The sequence below is a fragment of the Marmota flaviventris genome, chromosome 3, assembly GCF_047511675.1.
Source record: "Marmota flaviventris isolate mMarFla1 chromosome 3, mMarFla1.hap1, whole genome shotgun sequence".
NCBI lineage: Eukaryota > Metazoa > Chordata > Mammalia > Rodentia > Sciuridae > Marmota > Marmota flaviventris.
Window position 1 is genome coordinate 81,903,833 of NC_092500.1, and position 22,583 is coordinate 81,926,415.

General features: G+C 36.9%; 1 protein-coding gene across 2 annotated transcripts in view; it reads right to left on the reverse strand.

The window, feature by feature from the left end:
* Far2 (fatty acyl-CoA reductase 2) overlaps nucleotides 1-22,583 on the reverse strand; it is a 138,419-nt gene that overhangs the window by 93,936 nt on the left and 21,900 nt on the right. The window contains exon 2 of one of the 2 annotated variants that reach the window (XM_071610021.1): nucleotides 9,508-9,846. The exons of the other annotated variant lie outside the window; for it this stretch is intronic. The gene's annotated coding sequence lies outside the window, so the exon portion shown is untranslated. The remainder of the gene's footprint in view (nucleotides 1-9,507; nucleotides 9,847-22,583) is intronic. 2 annotated transcript variants of the gene reach the window in all.

Sequence of the window (22,583 nt, forward strand, 5' to 3'; positions counted from 1 at the left end):
ATTTCTGCAATATCCTCTAAGCCTGGGCCTGAACAAGGCTGGCGGCCTTGTTCTCCCCTCCAGAAAATCGGTGTACTTTTCTGTTTTGCCACAGCAAGGTTGCATTTTATCATTGGAACATTCTTCTATAATTTTGCTCATTTTCCCTCCCACTACCAAAAAATTAAATCCTACTCAATAGTCCGATCTGATGTTTCAGAGAAACACATCAGTACACATGATGGATACTTTTTCAGAACCCATACTGCAGCTGTTGTAAGTAGCCCTCCCTTCAGTGTTCATTTGCTCTCTCTAACTGGTTCACGGTTTATAATTTTGTCTCTTCCAGTGCTAGATGGGCCAAGACAGGACCTTTTTTCTTCTCCTCTCTTTCTTCTTTTCTAAAACTCAGCTCAAGATCAGAGGTCTCAATAAACTTCTTAATAGCTGAATCAGAGAGGATTACATTTCTTCTTCTGAAACCCACAGAAAGCCTTTTAGTAAAATCTGATAGTGGAAATGTAAAGGATGAATAAACAAGATAACGATTGTGATATTTTTGAAGTCACATGATGCACCTTGTCACCAAAGGCCACAGAGAAAAATCAAAAGATAACTGTCCCTTTCTTTCTGAGATGAATCTTCTCTTATTCCAATGAACCAGGTAGCAGGGATGGAGGTCCTGCCTCACTGGAGTTCAGTGGAGAGCAGAAACTGAAGAATCCCATAGGGGTCACTGGGAAAGTCCACCGTTTTAAACTTCAGTACAGAGGAAGCAGCACAGGAAGAGAAATTCAGTTGCTATTAGCATTTTTTTTTTTCCCTTGCAGAAGAGCTACAATTGTGCTTGTGGGTCTTGCCCTGTCAGGAAGTGCTGAACTTCTTGTCAGCTGTGAGGCAATACATTTCTTTTAATGCTAAAACACACACTTACTTGAAACAGTACTTTAAAAAAATCTCACTTTTAAAATAAGCAGAAAATTATGATTCAGGTGCTGTGTTCAAGTTCCTAAATTAGTGCAGTGATGTGAAACATATTTTCTTTTAAAGTTTGCAGAATTTTATCTTCAGTCTTACAAAATGCCAGCCTATAATTGAGCTATTTCCTTCTAGATAAGGCAGACCTCTTCAAAAAAAAAACCTACCCATATCTCTCTCTCTATTTGTGCATCCTTGAACCCATCCAACTTGTTTCAGCCTATTATTACCCATGATACGATAAGAATTTTACCCAAGCTCACTCTTAAAGAGAAAAAGAGAGAAAAGCAGAGACACAAAGACAAAACAGAAAAGCAAGCCACAGTGACAGCACCTTAATTATAGAGCTGTGAGCACCAGGTCCCTCATCCTGCTGAAGTAGATGAGAGCTGAGGGTGGCTGCTTCACCTTGTGTGTGAGAGATTTGCTGCTTCCCTGGTGACCCCTCCTGGCTGTAACCCAGGGGAATCCCACACAGCAGTTGTACTACCGTTTGTGGATCATAGCCATATATAACAGCCGGGATCCTATATCTGAGCGAATAAGGAACCTGTCAGGTATTAACATGTGTCTACACTTGCTTTCTGTCAAATTTAAGTTTCCAACCAATGGGTGAGCATGGACAGAGGGAAGTTATGTACTATGGAGGAAATTCTAACATTTCTGCAGCGGTAAGTCAGGTGTTGTGACTGAATATGCCCCATTGTTCTTGAGCAGAGGGAAGATGGCTAAATATGTTTCCAAAATTCTTGGCCTGACCTGCAAGACTATATAAAAATCAGATGAAAGCTGATTTTTCTGTCTTTACTCTTTTTCTCCTGAGCCCAACTTTTGATCACTACCAAACAAGGTTTGGTTCTTTAATCTTCTTTCCCTCTTCTGGGACTCCCATGTCTTTACTGCCTGCTGGAGGTATCTCACCTTGAAGTTTTTAAACCTCCCCAGATGGCCCTCATGTCCAGGGAAGTTTGAGGACAACCGACCCCTCCCAGGTCCAAGTCAAATTCTGTAACATCAAATACGTGACGCCTGCCTAGGTTCCTCCAGGTGTGTCTCCTTCCAAACCCACTATGGTTACAGTTATGTCAATCCTTTGGATTTCCTTATGTAAGTTCATATGATTATCTTCTTTTATTCTTATTTAGCATGTTTGCTATTTTTCTCCTTCCTTAAATAGTCTTGTATCTCAATTCCTCAATTAGAGACAGAAACTGTGAGGGTTGAATCCCATTGCACCCTCTATTTAACTAGGAACTGATAAATATTTTTGATTGCACAAAAGGGACTGAAGCGAAGGGACTGGGGATGTGGCTCAAGTGGTAACATGCTCGCCTGGCATGCACGGGGCGCTGGGTTCAATCCTCAGCACCACATAAAAATAAAATAAAGATGTTGTGTCCACCGAAAACTAAAAAAAAAATATTTAAAAAATTCTCCCTCTCTCTCTCTCTCTCAAAAAAAAAAAAAAAAGGGGGGGACTGAAGCTAAGCCAAACCATGACTTTACCCATGGCAGTCACAGATGAGTTTTGTGGGAAGGTTGCCTGTGCAGTACCATGGGGCAGGACTCTCTGAGCCTGAGGCCTCCCTCGTGCAAATGTCTAGGAAATCTCAGCAGTTTCTCAATTAATCTGAGTCTAGATGAATCAAGTATTTGTGCCAGGTAAACTTTGGTATCTCTTTTGGAATATAGTATCTTAATTGCTCCTGGTGTCAAGTCTGGTTAGAAGCATTACATGATATGAAAAGTTTCAAGTGAACTATAGAAATCAGTGTAACCCCCAAAGCCAGGCTGCTCAGCTCAATTCAGCACAAGGGTGAGAACTGCTGGATCCCTAAGTGGTGGTTACCCAGATGGTGGGAAACCAATTAGGCAAACAGGTGCAGCAGAAGTGTTCTCCTTGGCTGAGGACGCGCTCTCTCAGAACATGACTGGATATGCTGAGAATCCAACAGTAAATGAATGCAAAGCACCATTTAGGAAACTCCATCTTCATTATATTTCTCCTCCCATGAGATGGCTTTCTGTAAGACAGAATGTCTAGCCTCTAATCAAAGTAGAGTGTATTATTTTTTTGCTTAAAAAATAAGCTTTCGGCTGGACATGGTGGTGCACACCTGTAATCCCAGTGGAGACTGATGTGGAAGGATTGTAAATTTAAAGTCAGCTTCAGCAACTTAGTGAGACCCTGTATCAAAATAAAAAAATAAGAAAGGCTGGGGGTGTGGTTCAGTGGTTAAGTGCCCCTAGGTTCAATCCCTGGTACCAAAAAGAAAAAAAAAAAGGAAAAACGAAATTTTTACAGTGGACATCTGACAATATATGATCCATAAAAATAAAATAAAGAAATTATTTTTTAAAGATAAGTAAAGGCTTTTAGAGACAAAAAGCAAGCTCTGGGCCACTGCAGCCTCCTTTTAACCTGTAGCCATTTGACACACTTGCTATTTCCTAGAGTCTGAAACCTCTGACACTTTTGAATCCCTAAGACACTGAGACCTTCACAGAAGCTCTGTATTTTCCCTTCACATGAGAATCTTTAAGTTTGGTTTCTACTATTATTTCATTCAGATTTAAACCATCATTTAAAGATTCTTCTCCATTTCATGGGCCTCTTTATCTTCAGAGCCTGCTCTGTAGTTTTGGGTAGCATTTAGCTGTACTTACCAAAACAGCAAGAGCTTAAAATATGGAATAGATTTTAATATCTACATTTCCTTCAAATTTTTTCTTTTATTTAATAACTCAACAAACACTATGAAATGGAAATTTTGTTCCTTCAGATCAGCAGAATACGTAGATAAAAAAAAAAAAGCAAATGTTTGTGTATCTCCTCTGGAGCACTGCAAATTGCCAGACCTGTTATTTGCTGAGAGCAGAAAAAATAGTATTTTATTCCACAGTCCCTGAAAATCTGTAATTCAGATCTGGTGGGGGACTGACAGAAATTTAGTGTACATAGTAAAATGTACAAACCTCTACTACAATACCCAATTGTAGGTACATGGGGTGATTTTCAGGGGCTGAAAGGAATGAATACTTCCGAAAGGTAGGTTTCATTGAAGAGTTCAGTGGAGAACCTCAGATTTCTCCATGAAACAACAGCAAGTATTGGTGAATATTTAATGATAATTAAGGAACCATCAGAAAGTGTCAAGAAAAACAGACTCTTTAAAAACATACAGCAGTTGAGAAGGTACAACTGAATCTCTCCTCAGGGCCTAGGCAAAACTGCTCCCTTAGTCAAAAGCACTTCTCAAAGTTGTAATGGATTGGATGGGCATGGCGGCGCATGCCTGTAAATCCCAGTGGCTCAGGAGGCTAAGACAGGAGGATCGCGAGTCTCAGTAGCGGTGAGGTACTAAGCAACTCAATGAGACCCTGTCTTTAAATAAACTATTAAAAAGGGTGGGGGAGGCTGGGGATGTGTGTGATGTGTGTGGCTCAGTGCTTGAGTGCCCCAGAGTTCAATCCCTAGTCTCAAAAAAAAAAAATGTAATGGGTTGTACCCCATTTATGTATGTCAAAATTCACCCTACTGTTATGTATATCTAAAAACAATAAAAAATAATTAATTATTTTTAAAAAGACTTTTCAAAGCTAGTTCCTGCCTTACTTTTTAAGTCAGTTCAGATCCCACAGCCCCACAGAAGCCATCCAGAACACCCTATGTAGAGCAAAGGAGTCCTCATTTTCCTTTCAGGTTGGTGTTAATTTCCTTTATAAAACTTATAGCAATTGGTCATGGTTTCATTTTGTATGGACATTTTGTCAGTTGCCCCATGAGGGCCCTGTCTTCATTGTCCTTCTGGGACCTGCCTTGTCCTGGCATTTTGGAGGTACTTAAGAAAAATACTGTGAAAAAGCTGACAATTTGCATCTCTATGGAGAACAAATTTATTCTGTTCTGCACTCAGGCACATTTCTCATTTGCAGCTATACTCAGGTAAATCACTGTGAGGTGACTGTGCTGTTTGCCAAGTTATTAATTACAAAGTCATGCTGGGTCTTAACCATTTTGGAACCTATGGAAAAACTACATTTTACCTCTGATATATTTTCGATCTAATTCAGAATCCCCTGCCATTTGTGAGGTGCTGGTGGTTATCAAAGGCCCCATACAATTACAACCTTTATTCCTACACTAAAATTCACAGTTTTTCACAAATAATTCTGTGGGGGAAAAATGGCTTCAGTGACGATGAAAACCTAATATAATGTTATGATTTTGAGATGTCCTTGGGCCCAATTTAAAGTACGTGGACTCATCTCACTAATGAAGATTCACACCTTACTTCTGGGAGATTCTCCCGTATGAACCAAAAAACCTAGGAAACCTCTCATTTAGGTGATCATTTGCAAAGGAGGGTAGATATGCAGCACTTTTCCCTGAAAAAAATGATGAAGAAAAAAGTTAAACTGTGATGGGGAGAGTTACTTTATTGTGTGTGTGTGTGTGTGTGTGGTGTGTGTGTGTGTGTGTGTGTGTGTGTGTGTGTGTTTTCCTGGCTAGAATGTCACATAAACCAAAGACCACAACTTTAGACCAAAACATGAGCAAAATGGAATTTTGTAAGATGATTCTTTTCCCTGTAGAATATTAAACATCAAGTATCAGTTCTTTCTTCAGAAATCATCTTTACATTGAACTACAAAACCACTTGTACTATATTCTCAAATCCTCATGTATAAAATTTGACCAAAAACAACATCAATCTTCTGGAAAAATATTACAGATTATTTCTTTTACAATTCTCAGATTTTTCATGAAGGTAAATTTGGAATGGATTTGGGACCACTGTTTGATTGGAATGTACTGGAATGTACCTTCTGTCAGACTTGGTTTTTTGATGGCAAGTAAATAAATGACAAGTAAATTCATCTATTCATTTATATTGGTAGTGACAACTACCAACACGTCCATTAGTTAAATAAGTAAATTCATTTGAGAATACAGTCATTTGAGGAATCTAGAGGGTTCTGCCATTTCTGCTAAGTGCATCCTAATTATCATGCACCATACTTACATTAATTGGAGAAAAGACAATTTACCCATATGGTGATATTTTTTACAAAGTAGTACTGAATAATAAGACTGTGGACTAGAGAGATATGAGTTTAGAGTCTGCCATTTGTCTTCTCCTTTGTAAATTTGTCCTCATTTGTAAATTGATGATGATGATATAGGATTAATGGAGACTAATTAAGATAAATTAAGTAGAGCACTAGGAACACTGTTGATGCTGACTGAAAAGTTAATTTTCCATTTTCTCAAGTTATCATATAAAATAAGCAAAAAAAACAAACACAAAGATCCTCTATGTGGTATAATAGGAACTGTGCACTATTGGTGAGGCACTCACTGATTTTCTCAAAGTCATCCAGAGCCAAGAACTTCTAGGAACAGTCAACACTATTTTGGAGCAACAGGGTCCAATAAAATTTTCTGTGACAGTGGAAACATTCTATACCGGCATAGACTAATGCCGGAGCCATGTGTGGCTACTGTGCACTTGAAATGTGGCCATTTGACAGGGCAACTAAACTTTTCTTTTTATTTCATTTTAATTAATTAGTTTTTGTTTTAAATAGCCATGTATGGTTTAGTGGCTATCGTACTGTATTGTTCAATTCGAGTGAAATAATGGACCAAGTTTGACCCAGGGATAGCTCTAAACCAGCATTGAAAATTTTAAGATGAATAATACCATAGACATGTAACTCATGACAAACGAATTCATCTTATTACAAGTCTCACTATAAGAATGTTGAAAGTAAAGTTCTTTTCTTGATTAGTCTATTGCTTGAGTCGTTTTTATGTATCTAGCTCCATTATACATGTAGATTAAAAAAGCAGAAACACTTTTTTTTTTGGTACTGGGGATTGAATTCAGGGGTGCTCAACTACTCAGCCACATACCCAGCCCTTTTTATTTTTTATTTTAAGACAGAGACTCCCTAAGTTGTTTAGGGCCTCACTAAGCTGCTGAAGCTGGCTTTGAACTCATGATCCCTCTGCCTCCCAAGCTGCTGGAATTACAGGTTATGAGCCTAGCTAGAAATATCTTTGAAGTTAGGGGACCAGATAGTTTGAGATGATTTTCTGAACTTAGGCTAATTTTCATACCTAAGATGATAGTGTATATGTGTGACCTCAAATTCCCTTTTATCCCTTGTCAGAGGTATCTGTATTCAGATATTAATGTATGTTTATAAGTATATCTGGAATGCATGTCTATGAAAATTGTGGTTGAATAGAATGCCTTGTGAAGTCCTAAAAGAAAGACTGTAAACTTGAGTGCTCAGAGTCAAGTGGAGGTGACTGTAGATGTGAACAATAAGGGGAATGCAAAAAATAATACTAATAATAAATAAAATGTATCAAGATCCAAAATAGGAGCAGAGAAATCCCTTGAGAAAAAGGCAAAGACAAAGGACATGAGGATAAATCCCAGTGCATCCAAATGGTTGAAGGGATGGAAGCAGGACAGTCAAAGCATCTTCAGGAGGCAGGAAAGAGGACATCCAAATGCAGGATAGGTAAATGCCTTCAGACCGCATGCACTTGACTTCTGGGTCACAGGTGGTGGTGTTGATCACATGTTCTGCCTTGAAATTCTAGCCTCTTTATTTCTATGAGAACTCTTGATTTCTTTTCATCTACCCGGTGGCTGCTTCTTAGTCTCCTTCCCAGCTGACTGGCCATGTCATGTGGTTAAGGGAGGCTGTGTACTGTTCAGCTCCATGGGTGTCATTCACATCATAGGTGTCATAAATTGTGATTTCAATATTGTGACTTTCTGGCTAATGGTAGTCAAAGTGTTCTTTAGATCACACAAGGGTATCTTATGGCCTAGAAGTCCCCTAGTTTAGCCTCTAAGAAGGTAATATGTTCCTTGAGAACCACCTTAGGCCCTTCTTTATCTTCATTTTTAATGTAACTATCAGTGACCTCCTTCATACATAGGACTTCATCTACCTATATGTCACTTTCAACTCTTAAGTCATCATATTATCCATAGACTATATTTTTTTTCCTGAATCTTAAACTCATATCTAATTGGGTTTTCCATAGCTCTACTCAGATTTCTCAGTGGCACCACTAACACAACATATTAAAAAAATGAAGTAATCTCTAATCCAGATTAATGCCACCCACCTCATCACTCAAGCCAGAAACATGAGATTTATTGCCACCTTGCTCCCTCCTTTCTCAAGATCAATCTATAAACTCTGGAACTTCTTCTGCCTCCACCAACTCTCTTGTGTGTGTCTCCTCCATACCCTTGCTGCAGGTGTTTGGGACCTCCCAGTGCTCTAATTCCCAGATATCTTTTCTGTGAATCCTGTGCATTCTGCTTCCACATTGTGGCCAGAGGAGTCTTTCTAAAATGTGTGTGTTATTATGTCAGTCTCCTGCTAAAGTTTCTTCCATTTGTATATCTTCTTAATGTGATTTAAGATAAAGTTTGTATTCCTAATCATGGCATTTAATATGGCCTATGTGAGTTAGTCCCTGTGTGCTTTTCCATTTTCAACTTTAGCACTTCTCCTAGCATACGTCTGTGCTTTGGTGATGCATATTACCTTTGGCTTCCTTAAAAGCCCCAATTCAACCACATAGACTGGGTTGATGGCCTTTACCTTACAGGGCATCTGCCAGAGACAATACAATAGTTCCCAAATCTGTCTTCTCTTTTAGACTTCACCTTGAGAACAGGAATATGATTTTATCTTTGTATCTCTACCATCTGCCTGGCACTCATTCGTAATAAACATTTGACAAGTACATGGATGAATTTGTAGGTCAAAGAGAAGAAAAAGGGAGAAAATTAACAAACTTCAAATGCCTCTGAGTGATCATGAAAGGTGAAAGGTGTCAGCAGGTGGGATAGGAAAGAAATAGTGGCTGTGATGCAGAAAGTACTTTAAAGTCCAAAAAATCCCTCTTTCTCCACCTTTGTAGGTAGAAGGGTAGAGTTGATTGTATCATTATTTCTTAGAGATCTAAAATTTTATGCCTCCATTTTTTATTTAAAAATCTACAAAAATAGAAATAATACTTCAGAACATTAATACTCAGAAGCCTTTTCTATCTATGGCAAAGCTCTGGGTATTAGTGGTAAACATTAAAGAAAAAGGGGTGCCATTTAAATGCAGAGAATAATGGAGATAATATAAATATATTGCCTTTACACAGAACTATTTCAAAATAGCAAGCATAAAAAGAAATTCTTCAAGCATATTTTTCTCTTGAAAAGTTTGTTATTTTGAAAGTCACAGCTGTTTACAACTATAAATAAAGAGACAGCAATGTCACATCTATTTGAAATAGAGTAGTCCCTCAGTGCATGCCTGAAACCGTGGACAATACCAAACCTATGTAAATTATGATTTTTCTTGTACATACATATACCTATGATAAAGTTAAAATTAAAAATTAGGCATATTAAGAGATTAGTAATAAGGAATAATAAAAATGGAACAGTTATAATATACTGTAATAAAAGTTACATGAATTTGGGGTTTCTCTCAATATGTTGTACTCACCCTTTTTCTTCTTATGAAGGTGTGAGGTGAGGCAGTACCTATGTGATGAGATGAAGCGAGGTGACACAGCATGTGACACAGCATTAGGCTACCGTACACGAGTTGCTTGAACAAAGCACTGTAATAGTTGATCTGATAACTGAGGAAGCCACCTCAAAAATGGATTGGCAGTGTACGCAGCGTGGATATGCTGGATGAAGGGATGACCTGCTTCCTAGGTGGGACAGCGCAAGAGTTCATCACGCTACTCAGAATGGCATGGAATTTAAAACTTATAAATGATTTATTTCTGGAATTTTCCACCTAATATTTTCCAGACTTCAGTTGGCAAACAGGTAACTGAAACAACAGAAAGTGAAAGAAGATAAGCAGGGACTGTTGCACATTTAATGCCACCCTTTAAGCTATGTTGATCATTTTCTATATGTACAAACCAGGCAGCTGAGTCTTTGGTTCACAAAAGTTTTATTGAATTACATCTGATATTTTTCTTTATTTTTAAGATCAAATATCTAAGGTGTGTCTGCTCGTTTGGTTGCCATGATCAACAGAGCTTATGATGAGATATTTCGTTTCTTAAATCATCACCCAGAGTTTTGGGAAAAGTCAACTTTGCATATCATTGATTTGGAGTATAAATTAAACTAAGTCCAGAAACTGCATTTTGTAATTTTAACCTACACAGTTAAGAATTTAGTTTTTTTTTTTAAGTTTAGTTTGTAAACATTTACTGAGTCCATGTTTTACTTCAATTATCTTCCTCTAGTTGTGTCAGAAGGTGCTTACTAAATACTAAGGCAAATTATTTAACCTTTCTAAGACTCAGTTTATTCAACAATGAAATGGGACAAATAACCATATCTTAAAATTGTTGGAAGACTAAGTTAGTTTGGGCTTTGTACTGTGCTTGACAAATGGGAAACTGCTCCATCAAAGGCTGTTATAGTTATTTGCGTATCTGAGCTTTGTAAACCTTGCTTAAGAGGTCTTTTTATTCTCAACATTTACCTAGAAATATGACTATGCATCTACTATTTCAGTTAAAAAGATGGAGCATTTGTTGAGTAATAAAATATAGAGACAGATTAGAGACAACTTGGAAACTCTAAATGAGCATAGCTAGTTAGTAACAAGTACCACCTCTAGTTAGTATTGAGCCTGTGAAAAAAATCCTGTCCTCTGGAATAACTTTCACCTGCCTACCAGCCTAAATTTAGTATTGAAAAGCCTAATGCATATTTTTAGGTCAAATGAAAGTATTGCTTCATGTGAATTTTCTCTCCACCAAGGATTTTCATTTATTCTCATATAACTGAATGTCTCTAAATAGATTAAGAACCACTTTCCTAGACTGTTGGAATCACAGAATCACTTTGGTCTTTTACTTATAAGATTTTAAAATAAACAGTTTAAAGACATCTTTGAAGAAGAGTTTTTTCTCTAGATCTTCCTTGCTTTTTTGCTGATGCTTTTCAAGTGGATTCTAAATCTTTTCTGTTTCTCTTTGAGTATATTCTTTTGTTCTCTCCTCAGCAGAAATACAGAACAGTTGGTCACAGACATTCTGAATTGATTCAGCCTTGCTACTTTATTCTTCATGTATCAAATAGTTGTTTATAGAAAGGTTATCTGCTGTTACCTATATTCCACAATATATTCATTATTATCTTTTTAAAAGACAATATGAGAGAATAGGGTCAGAGCCCTACAATATGCAGGATGAGACTTCACATGTAATACAAGGAAGATTCACCATCATTTAGTTGGTAAAAATTTGAAGTGGTTGTAGATGGTGGCAAGAACAGTTTCATTAGAGCACTATCCATCCGGATAGTCTAATTATATCTGAAAAGGATGGTCTTGGATAACCAGAAGAAATCACCTAAAAAAGATGTGTTGATTCCCAGACTAAAGTTCAAGAAGGACTAGGAGAGAGGACATACTGACATCTCTAATGTTAAAGAATATTTTGAAGAAGAAAAGTCTCATGAACAGAAGTCAAGAACTAGAAAATTAATATAATAATATTATTATTTTTCCCTAAGAGGGATTAAAAGGGAGTGATACAAAATTCTGACATTCTGGAAGCCTGGGGAACATACATGATTACGTGAAAGAGATTCTACTTGGACTGTAATATACCTTGTTGAATCATTTCAATAGTGTTCACTGAACTTCATTTCAATCCTCTGTAAACTAAATAATCTTTTTTTTTTTACAAATTTGAAGACTCAGTGTAATAGAGCGTTTGAGTTTTTTTTTTGTTGTTGTTGTTGTTGTTGCAGATACCTTTTAAGCCTCACCCCTTTCTCTTCCTCTTCTTCTCTATATCAGGGCAGGCTTATAAAAATGCCAGGTGCTCTCTCTGTTACCAGATGTAAGTTTGAATCATGTACTGCAACCTTCACCCCAGCCTTGTCTCTGACCACCATAAAAGAGACCCAGATCCCTTTCCTTTACTCCTTTCGCAGCTCTGCCATGGCATCTCAGATCAGTTTGAGAGGCCTGTCTCACTTACAGAGAAAGATTTAGCATGGGAGTAACAAGCTATTAACCCTCTTGGTATGCCATGGCACCCTTAGTATGGAAATCCAAATCAAATTCTGGATTTGAAGGTCTGCTCCAACTTTACAGACTAGCCACAAGACCCAATCAAAATGATACTAGAATGAGGGGCCCTTAACAAACTGTGATTCTAATTTAAAAATAAGTTCCCCCCCCCATGAGTTTTTCTACCAGAAATCCATTCCATTGAATCTAATCAATGTCAAAGCAATGCCAATACTGAATTTCAGAACCTGAGAAGTTGAAGTTTAGAATTTGGTAACCCTCACAATTGACTATTAGTAGAGCATTCTCTTGTATTACAACCTAGAATTACCTGGCTCCATTACATTGTCCATTAAGAAACTATACTGTGTTTCAAAAGGCAGTGTTACCACTACACACCTATTAAATTGATAACAAAGTAAGAAGAAATCTCTCTTTTTAAAAATTTATAAGTGACATAAATTTAACACTTAACAGCCCTAGAGACTCAGAAGTTCAAGAACAAGTTGCCAGCAGATTCAAGGTCTAGTGAGGCTTTACTGTCTACCTCAGAGAGATGTCAGAATCTATGTTCTCACATACAGAATATCTCTCGATATTACAATGTAGAATATAACTAACATATTTGTATGTAAGTACAAAAATAGTGTCACTGAAGGAACAAGGGCATTTGTTTGACTTTCTCTTGCTTTCTATTTCCTCTTTCCTTTTAATATATACTGACCAGAATGTTATGCTTTATTAACTGTTATAAAAGCTAATGCTCAAATCACAGACCTCATCCCTTACAAAATATTTGGTCATACTAGTTGCTGTCGTGTACAAATGCAATATTTCATGGCTCCTTTGAGCTATTTGATAAACATACAACAAATATTATTTGCTTATCTAAAAATATGAAAATATACAGATGTTGCTTAAAGAATGCTGAAGTTCAGATTAATCCAAAAGTAGATTCAAATACTGTGTTTTCCAGTTTCTGTGTGACTTGGGAAGAGTTGGTTACTGTCACCTGTAGCAAGAAGACCTCTGAAGATAAAAGGAGATTGCATCAGGCATCCCTGATGGTTCCCAGCACAGCTGGTGTTTAATGAATGTTAATCCTTTTCTTTCCAAGTTAGTCTCCTTGAGTCCCTCAAAGGCTTGTAGGGGCTTTCTGTGCCTGGTAGTTCATTTTTACTCAGGATATCAAGTTTGCATAATCCAAAAGAATAATTTAATCAAAAAGAACAGTTTAATCTGTGGAGGTACATTAACAAAATAATGAAGAAAATTATTCACTTTGGTGCATTCTTTTTAATTTTTTTAATCTGAAGTAATGGAGAAGGTAAGAGAATTAATGATGGTGATTTCCCACACATGGCTACTCCCTGGGCCATTACTATTTCTCTTCTTTAAGCCACGGGAAATCCATTTGCTTGGGGGCCCTAGCCAAAGCTGGAATAAATCAACAAATAGTCAGGCAACTGACTTTCTGATAAATAAGGAGTCCACTATTTACTTTAAAGGAGCAGTAGTCACTATATGAGAATTTATTACTTAACCTTGAAAAGTACTGTTAGAAGCGAATTCCATGAAAATAAACTCTGATGTTAGGAGTAGATAAGATTCTGAAAGGAACAAGTTTTCTGCTTTCTCCTTTCCAACAATCTTTAGTTCAGGTTATTGTCCTTGAAAGCCTAAAACAAAGCTGCTTAGGTAAATGTACCAGGTAAACCCAATAGCCTGTTAATGCGGTGTTACCTTGGAACATGTAAAGGTATCAAAGGTCGAGTTTCATTACAGTTCCCATAGCAATTATAACTTGGCTACTTCACACTTCAACAGTCACCATCCACAACCAGAGGAAGCATTCCTGCAGTAGCTCTTGACTCTTCTGTCATTCAAGTTTGGGTTATTACATTGTATTTGGGTTTGGTACATTTCTAAAAAATCCTATTTAACTTCTGTCACAGAAAGCTCTTCACTGTTTCAATGGTGATAGCTTCACCCATATGCAATCTTGCAATTATCCAATTTTTTGCTCATAGCATTATAAAAGCATGCTTATATTTTCATGAAGAAATGGTGAATTGGAAGGCTGTTTTTACACTATCATGTGAGCTGGAAAGTCTGAGAATGTTTACTACTCATCAAATGAACACATATGGGAAATGGATCCAAATTAAGGGCTGACAGCCAGAAGGCTATGGACCCAAAGTTGAGGGTGAGATTTTACAGAAACTACTAAAATAAAACAACAATATAAACATTGGATACATTTTGTTTTAAAAGCAGAGGTATAATCGCAGGGCCCAGTGGCGCAAGCCTGTAATCCCAGTGGCTTGGGAGGCTGAGGGGGTGGATCATGAGTTCAAAGCCAGCCTCTCAGCAAAAAGTGAGATGCTAAGCAACTCAGTGAGACCCTGTCTCTAATTAAAATACAAAATAGGGCTCAGGATGTGGCTCAGTGGTGGAGTGCCCCTGAGTTCAATCCCTGTGCCAATAAAAAAGGAAATGAATATTTATTTTATTTATTAAATAAATAAAAAGCAGAGGTATGCACGATTTGCAAAATGAACGTCACAGGAGAACTAGAAGGCTAATAAATGTAGTTTCATAATCAGACAGGAATCATTAGTCCCTGACTTTTTCTTCTTTGTATTCAAAAGTGAGTATAACAACTCAACATTATGCCAGAATCATGATGGGAGATAGAGTGGCTAATTGATACCGTCAAAGTAAAGAGAGTGATTCTGGAATATTTAGGACAAGGGCTGATAAACTGCAGCCCATGGGCCAAATCCAGCAGACAGCCTGCTTTTATAAGTGAAGTTTGATTGAAACACAACCAGGTTCATTAATTTACATACTGTCTTGCCGTTTTCATGTTACAATGACAGGCAGAGTTGAATAGTGGTGACAGAGGCCACTGGGTTGGCAAAACCTAAAATATTTGCAATCTGGATCTTTACAGAAAATTCAGTCAGAAAGCTTAGACAATAGCAGACATACAGATTTGTTGTCCACAACTCTCCATTTTGGTTAGGAAGAAACATAGACAAACTAGAAAACAACACCAGCAGAAACATAGACAAACTAGAAAAAACTATTTCATTTGGCTTTCAGGGCAGAATGTTATCAAATCCCAGCTAAATTATCAATAAGTCATTTCTTCAAAAATTTTGAGATAAGATGACATGATTTCCTCATTTTCATAATTAAAGTCACTGAATTATAGGTTCAATCCACACATATTTAACCTCAGGGATATCTTAATTGAAAGTAAAATAAGAATCAAATGAAAAATAAGTATATAATACCCCAAGTAAAATATTACCACTTAAAAACCTAGCTCTTGAGAAATGAAATGGGCAAAATAGTTATATTCAATACAGCCTAAAAAATGCCTGAATGTGCTCAGTAATACATAAAATTGAACTTGCAAAATAGAATGGATAAGATATAAATACTTTTATTACCTGGAGGTATATGGGAATATGTATGGAAGTTTCAGCAAAAAAAAAATTAGGCAAATACAATAATAAAAAACAGAGCTTTAAGTACTAAACCATATAATATTTTGACACACACACACACACACACACACATATATATGATTCTGACCAAAAAAAGGCTAGAAACTGTGTTGAGGTACAATTCTGTTTGAATAATGAAAGTAATTATGGCAAATGGCAAAGAGATTACATACTTTTCAGAAAAAAAAGGCAAGCTTGAAATTATAAAATGGTCAATTTAGTTTCATACCTAAAAAATACTCAAATGACTCATCTAGAAATCAATTTGCAACTACTTAGAAGACCAGAAGATACAAAATGATAATCACATGACTTTGGTCTTTTGCAAAATAGTCTGACTAATCTACTTCTGTTTGTAACACAGTGACAGGGATAGTAGATGGAGTCAACTGGGGTCTTTCACCCACCCTGCTGCTTATTACATGACTCTGTAAGAAAGATACACTGGTTCTCCTGGAGCAGCAATGTAGAGGACACATGTGGGTATTAAGCAATTGAACTGTGGCCAGTATGAATTGAAATGTGCTGTTAAGTGTAAATACATACCAGATTTCAAAAACTCAGCACCAAAAAGACTTTATAAAATATTCCATTAATAATTTGATATGGGTTATATATTGAAATGACAACATTTGGAAGATATATAATATCTCTATATATGGAAATATTGTATACATTTTGGTTTATAAAATATTTGACTGTGGCTGTTAGCAAATTTTAATATTATGCATAGCTTGTGTTTGTGATTCACATGCTATTCTTGTTTGATAGCACAGTCTGAAATACAGACTGATGCTATACTCAATAGAACACCTCTTATACAACACATGCATCAGTTTCTCTTATGTAATGGGGGTGGGAAGGCTGAGAGGTTGATGGGTAGTACAGGGGCAGGATATCTTTGTTGGGCTGGTATGTTTCTGCATTGCAGTATGTGTAGAAAATTTCTAGTTCCTACAGTTCCCTACCTCTAGTCATGACAACCAAGACACACCATTATTGTATTTCCAAATGCTCCTGGGATCCCATATCTGGAGCAATCTTATTGCAATGAACTAGGAGATAACAGAGGGTCCTTTCTAGTGCTGAATTTTTATAGTTCTACAATGGGATTTTTATGATCCCCTTTGTTTTCTCATTGATGAAAATGACTTTTTATTGACATGTTTACTCAATGTCTGACAGCTTACTTGAGGTCTGAACTACAAAATCATTCTGAGTGTTTACTCTGAATAATGTTCTAAGTTTGTATGAAATATGTCTTTCTGGTACTGGACACTTGCTGCTTCTTAGTTTATTTATTTGTACATACACCTTGTAATAAAAGTGGGATCATAAGCTCTGATGGCAAGAACAGTTTCTTAAACATTCTCTTGGACAACAGATGGACAGTAGATACCACTGAAGTGAAGGGATCCAGTGGAAAGGATTGCTTTCTGGATTAGTTTAGAATCTGGTGTTATTTAATATTTTCGCATGGGCTATGGTGGTGGAATATATCATTTGAGGTTCAACCGTATGCTGCATCATAAATATAAAAATTTCATAGATTTAAATTTGATTATTCAAATTAAATAGGATCCATTAAGAGTTGAGAATTATGTCTTACTAGGGGGGTAATAATTACATTTAAAATAACTGGATGATGTTCACTCTTTAGTTTAGAAATTGAAAGAACCCTATGAAGCGAACATTATCATGTTCATTCTAACTAAGAGGAAAAACTGAGGTTCAAGGATGTTGGCAACCTGATGATGGAAGGGCCAGAATTCAAACACATAACTTGAATTTGGGTTACCTGATGCCTAGGCTGATGGGTTTTGTGTCCTTGCCTAGCAGTGTATATGTTTTCCCTTGCATTGGTGCCAACTTGAATTCCCATAGAAGTTGACCTGAGAAAAGAGTTTGAGTGGATATTTGGGGAGGTGCAGAGAACAGATAAAGGGGAGTGGGGATGCCGTACAGGGAAGAGAAAGCTTACAGTAAGGCACATGATGTTAAGCCGGTCACCACTGTGTGCACTGGGCCTCAATCTCTCAGGGAAGCCCTGGCAATGGTGTAAAACCCATGTGTTATGGACTGAATTGTGTTACCACCACTTATACACCACCAGATTTATGTGGAAGCTCTAGCCCTCAGTATCTCAAATGTGACTGCATTTGGAGACAAGACCTTAGAGGAGGTAATTAAGTTAAAATGAGGTATTTAGGGTAGATCTTAATCTGACCTGGCTCAGATCCTTATAAGGAGGAAATTTAGACACCAGGGATATGCACACAGAGGAAAGACCATTCGAGAACATAGTAAGAAGGCCAAGGAGAGAGACCTCAGGAGAAACAAAGTCTGCTGACACCTTGATCTTGGGTTTTTATCCCCTGAACTGTGATAATATGAATTTATGTTGTTTAGAACACCCAGTCTATGGCACTTTGTTGGGGTAGTCCCCACAAACTAGTTAGTACACCAGCCTCAGAATTTCCCCTCCCAGGTAGTGAGGAGTTGGAGTAGTAGTGTCCTTTGTACTCATGAGACCCATGAGTTTTACCCTCTGTACTTATGGATCTCACTGGGTCTCCTTGCCAAGCTAAAACCTGTGACTGGGCCTGTGACTTGCAAGCCACCTCAAGTGTCCTCACCTGCTTGCTGTCATGCATAGAGAGCAACGCATTTATTTTCATCTGAATAAAACATTTGAGGATAGTCTAGGACTTAGGCTTCAGGTAGGACTTAGGTAGATGGATGAGATGCTTTGGAAATAGCATCAGAATTCAAAAGAATTGGGAGAGCTGGAATGAAGTGTATGAAATAGATTTTAATAAAAATAATCACATAGAATTAAGGATGTTTCAGAGAGACAACAGCCACTTTATAGGCAGATTTAGAATTCAAACTGATCCTTAATGCAGAGTATAGTGAAATAGCAATATATTAATATCACTATTATAATTAAAAAATCACAAGGCTGCAAAGAACAAAGAGGTGTGAGTGTAAAAGTCCATCTTAATTCATTACCCCAGAGGTATTTGATGGAATTATTATGTGTCTGTAGAACAGAAGGATAGCATGCTGGAAGAAGAAAAGGATTTTTCCAGTGTATGTCTGCATAACAGCTGAGTCAAGTTAGGAAGCCTATTCAATGATGTAAAAATGGAAATACTGAACAAGTAAATAATAAAATTTGTTTAAAAACATCTTTGAGGAAAAGCTTCTGAAACTTGGAGGATGAAGATCAATGACAATATTGAAAATTTTGTAGTAGTATCTGCTAGATTCAGATTACTCATTGTTTCTGCTGGGAATTTAACCTAAAAGGAGTGGATTTTAAAAGCTGGTGGGAATATTTAACTAAGCATCACAAACTGCAGGTCAGAGCAAGATAATAGAAATGCCACCAAAAGTGAATAAAACTTCCTCTCTAGGAAACTTCAAGAACAATGATGGATTAAATTTTACAGTGGACCCAGAGCTATCTCATATAACTGATCACAGTAGAAACAAATAATTTGAATGAAGTGTGGTTCTTGGCCTCTGAGTGATATCTAAGAATCCAGCAATAACTTGTTTACAGTTTCTTTATTTAGAGTTTGGCTTAATCTCTACCAGAACTGGAGATTCAATTGATTTCTGAGACGTGGGTAGATACTGATCCTGGTGGGGTTAGGTAAGATCCTTTATGGAGGAGAAAGATTGGCCTCTCAGGGGTTTTGGACATCTGTTTTGCTATTTTTATTGAGGTAAAATTCATGTATTAAAATAGCCATTTTAAATTGTACAACTAATTCAGTGGCATTTAGTACATTCTCAATGACATGTGGCCATTATATTTGCCAAGTTCCAAATTTGTGTTGACATTTGAAGTTAAGGTTATCTTTAGCATATTTTTCTTCAAAGTTTCCTCATAAAATAATGAACTGGTACAGATACTGGAAATATGAAGTGTTCCAGTTAGCATTCATTTCAAATTAAAATAGCCATGTAATACACGAATGTGCACGCTTGTGCTTGCTTAAACAAATGATAACAGAAAAGTTAGAGTGCTATTGACAACCAAAGTCAATAGGTGGAGAATGTTCTAGGGGAAAAGCCTACCTTTTCATTTTAGTTTATGGAGAAATATGAAAGTATGTTACATTCTAAAACACTATAGGTACATTTCAAATCAAATTTGATCACATTAACTGTAGAAAATTCTGTCTTTAGTGGGTGATTTTGTACATGAACCTCAGGAAAACTATTCTCTCTCTCTCTCTCTCTTTATCAATTGTTTTATTTAAAAAATTGCAAACAATATGATAAACAGTGGTTATTGAGTCAAGTGGTATACAATTCTACATTTTGTAGATAAGCACATAATAATTAATGAAGATTTAAGGTTCTGATTATGAAAAATAGATATATTAGGGAAAGATAAAAGAAGGAGCCTTCTTCTTTCTTATTCACCAAACATGGAGAAAGAAGGTAAACCACAAACTGATCCTCTTCCTGTTCACAGAATTAATAAAAGAGAAAACCAAATGTTGTCTCAGAAAATTCAGAGGTTTATAGCCCTTTGTATTTTGTGAGTATAAATAGAGATCACAAGTGATTTAACGGTTAATGGATAGATGGATAGATGAATGGATAGACAGACTCATCAAATAATATATGCAATTCAGACCAAGTATCTCTCTCAAGAAATTCTTCTGGTGCCTGAAAAGACTATTACAAAGTCTGGATAACCTGTCAATATAGGTTCTGGGAAGGGTCACATATCAGAAGGCTACAGAGTCTCTCCAACTGTTTTATTTATTTATTTATTTATTTTAGTTTTCTGCAGACACAACATCTTTCTTTGTACGTGGTGCTGAGGATCGAACCCGGGCCGCACGCATGCCAGGAGGGAGCGCTACCGCTTGAGCCACATCCCCAGCCCCTTTCCGACTGTTTTAAGAGATAGTAGAATTGTGAGTAATTAGATAAATTTAGATGGGAAAACTCCTTAACATCAAGGATGTGGTGTGGAGGGCTTCGTTGGGAAAGGGCAGTTTGGAAGACCAGACCCTGAGCATTAAAGGGCACTGAAAACTCATCTTAGAAGAAGCAAAGAGCTCCAGAGGGATCTGAACATCCCTGAGTGTCTTTATGACCCACTCTAAAGTTGGTGGATCTATCACAGAAAAACCTTCTTAAGACAATCAATCATTTAGTCATTGATCTGCAGAATATTGAGGGTATAATGAGTTACATTTCCTATATTGAGAAGTGATTTATTTTTTATTTTGTTTTTGTTTTGATCTATAGCTTCGTGTAATCATTCTCCTATTATTTCACCAATAGTGACTTTGCCTTTTGTTGCTATACCTGGCACATCTACTGTTGGTAAAATGACCCTTTGAAGGAAGTTTTGTTGAGTTTGTCTCTTCTGAAGCTAGCTGATTTCAGCTTTTCTTGATTGACCTGGTAACTACTTAATTGCCTCAAAGTTGCTCCTCAAGAGAATTTTCCATTTCAAATATGAAATAAACACCAAAATCTTAAATAGTAATACTCCTTAGCCCACCTACTTTGGAAGGCATGATTTTCTTCCCATCAGCCACTCTTTCTTTCCTGGTAGCAGTCATAGTGGAGTTATAAGTCATATATGGAAAATGACCTGTCCCTCCTGTCAACATCAGTTCCTGCTGCATGATGAGTGAGTGATTCAGACGCTGGGTGACTGAAGTAGAGGAGACAGATGGGGTCAGGCTTAGCTTGGTTCTCTATGGGTCTCAGTTTTCCACTAGTAATAAGAAAAAAAATGTCACTAAAATTAGATCATATAAGCTAGAACAGCCATGGATTGCCAGATGAGGATCTGAGTAGACAGGTGTCACTTTGGTGTTGTGGAAGGTTATCAAGAGTCTTACTCTGAAGAGAATGTGGAGAAAATGGAACACTTTTTATAATGTTAGTGGGATTATAAATTAGTACAGCCACTATGGAAATCAGTATGAAGGTTTCTGAAAAGACTAGGCATGGAACCACCATATGACCCAGCTATCCCACTCTTCAGTATTTATCTTAAAGAATTAAAGTGAGCATATTATGGCTATACATGCACATCCATGTTTACAGCAGCACAATTCACAATAGCCAAACTATGGAACCAGTCTAAGTGCCCATCAACAGAAGAATGGATAAAGGAAATGTGACATTATATACACAATGGAATTTTATTTAGTCATAAAGAAGAATAAAATTATGTAATTTGAAGGAAAATGGATAAAACTTGAAAATATTATGTTGAATTACATAAGATAAACTCAGAAAGTCAAGGGTCACGTTTTCTCTCATATGTAGAAGCTAAAAAGGGAAAAGGAAATGAAGAGTAAGAACATCATGAAAATTGAAGGGAGATTAGAGTAGAGGAAAGGAACCAGGAGAGGAATAGAGAAAATGATACTGTCCAAAGTATATTGTTATATTTTGTGCAAATACAAATATGTAACAATAGGGTGGGGGTCATGGCTCGGTGATAGAGTGCTTACCTAGCACTCGTGAAGAACTGGGTTCTATCCTCAGCACCATATAAAATTGAAATAAAGATATTGTGTGTCCACCTACAACTAAAAGATAAGTATTAAAAAATATGTAACAACAAATACCACTATTATGTTCAATTATAATGCAATAATAAAAAAAAATATGAGGAAAAAAAGAAGTAAAAGAAAGTCTTACTCTGATAGACTTGGGTATGAATGCCAGCTTAGAAAAGTATGAATCATCTCTGCACTTGTGTTCTGTCTTCTGTATGTGGGAGTCATGCCTGGCTTAATGCTTCATTGAGAGGATTAAAGAAAATGCACATATGAATTGCTATGGGCTGCATTGTGTCCCCAGCTCCCCCCTCCCCACTGACTCTACCCCATTCATATGTGGAAGTCCTAACCTTCAGAACTTCAGAAGGTGACAATATTTGGAGACAGGATCTTTACCTAGTATTACATTTAAATGAAGTCTTTAAAAGCAGGCTCTAATCAGATCTGACTG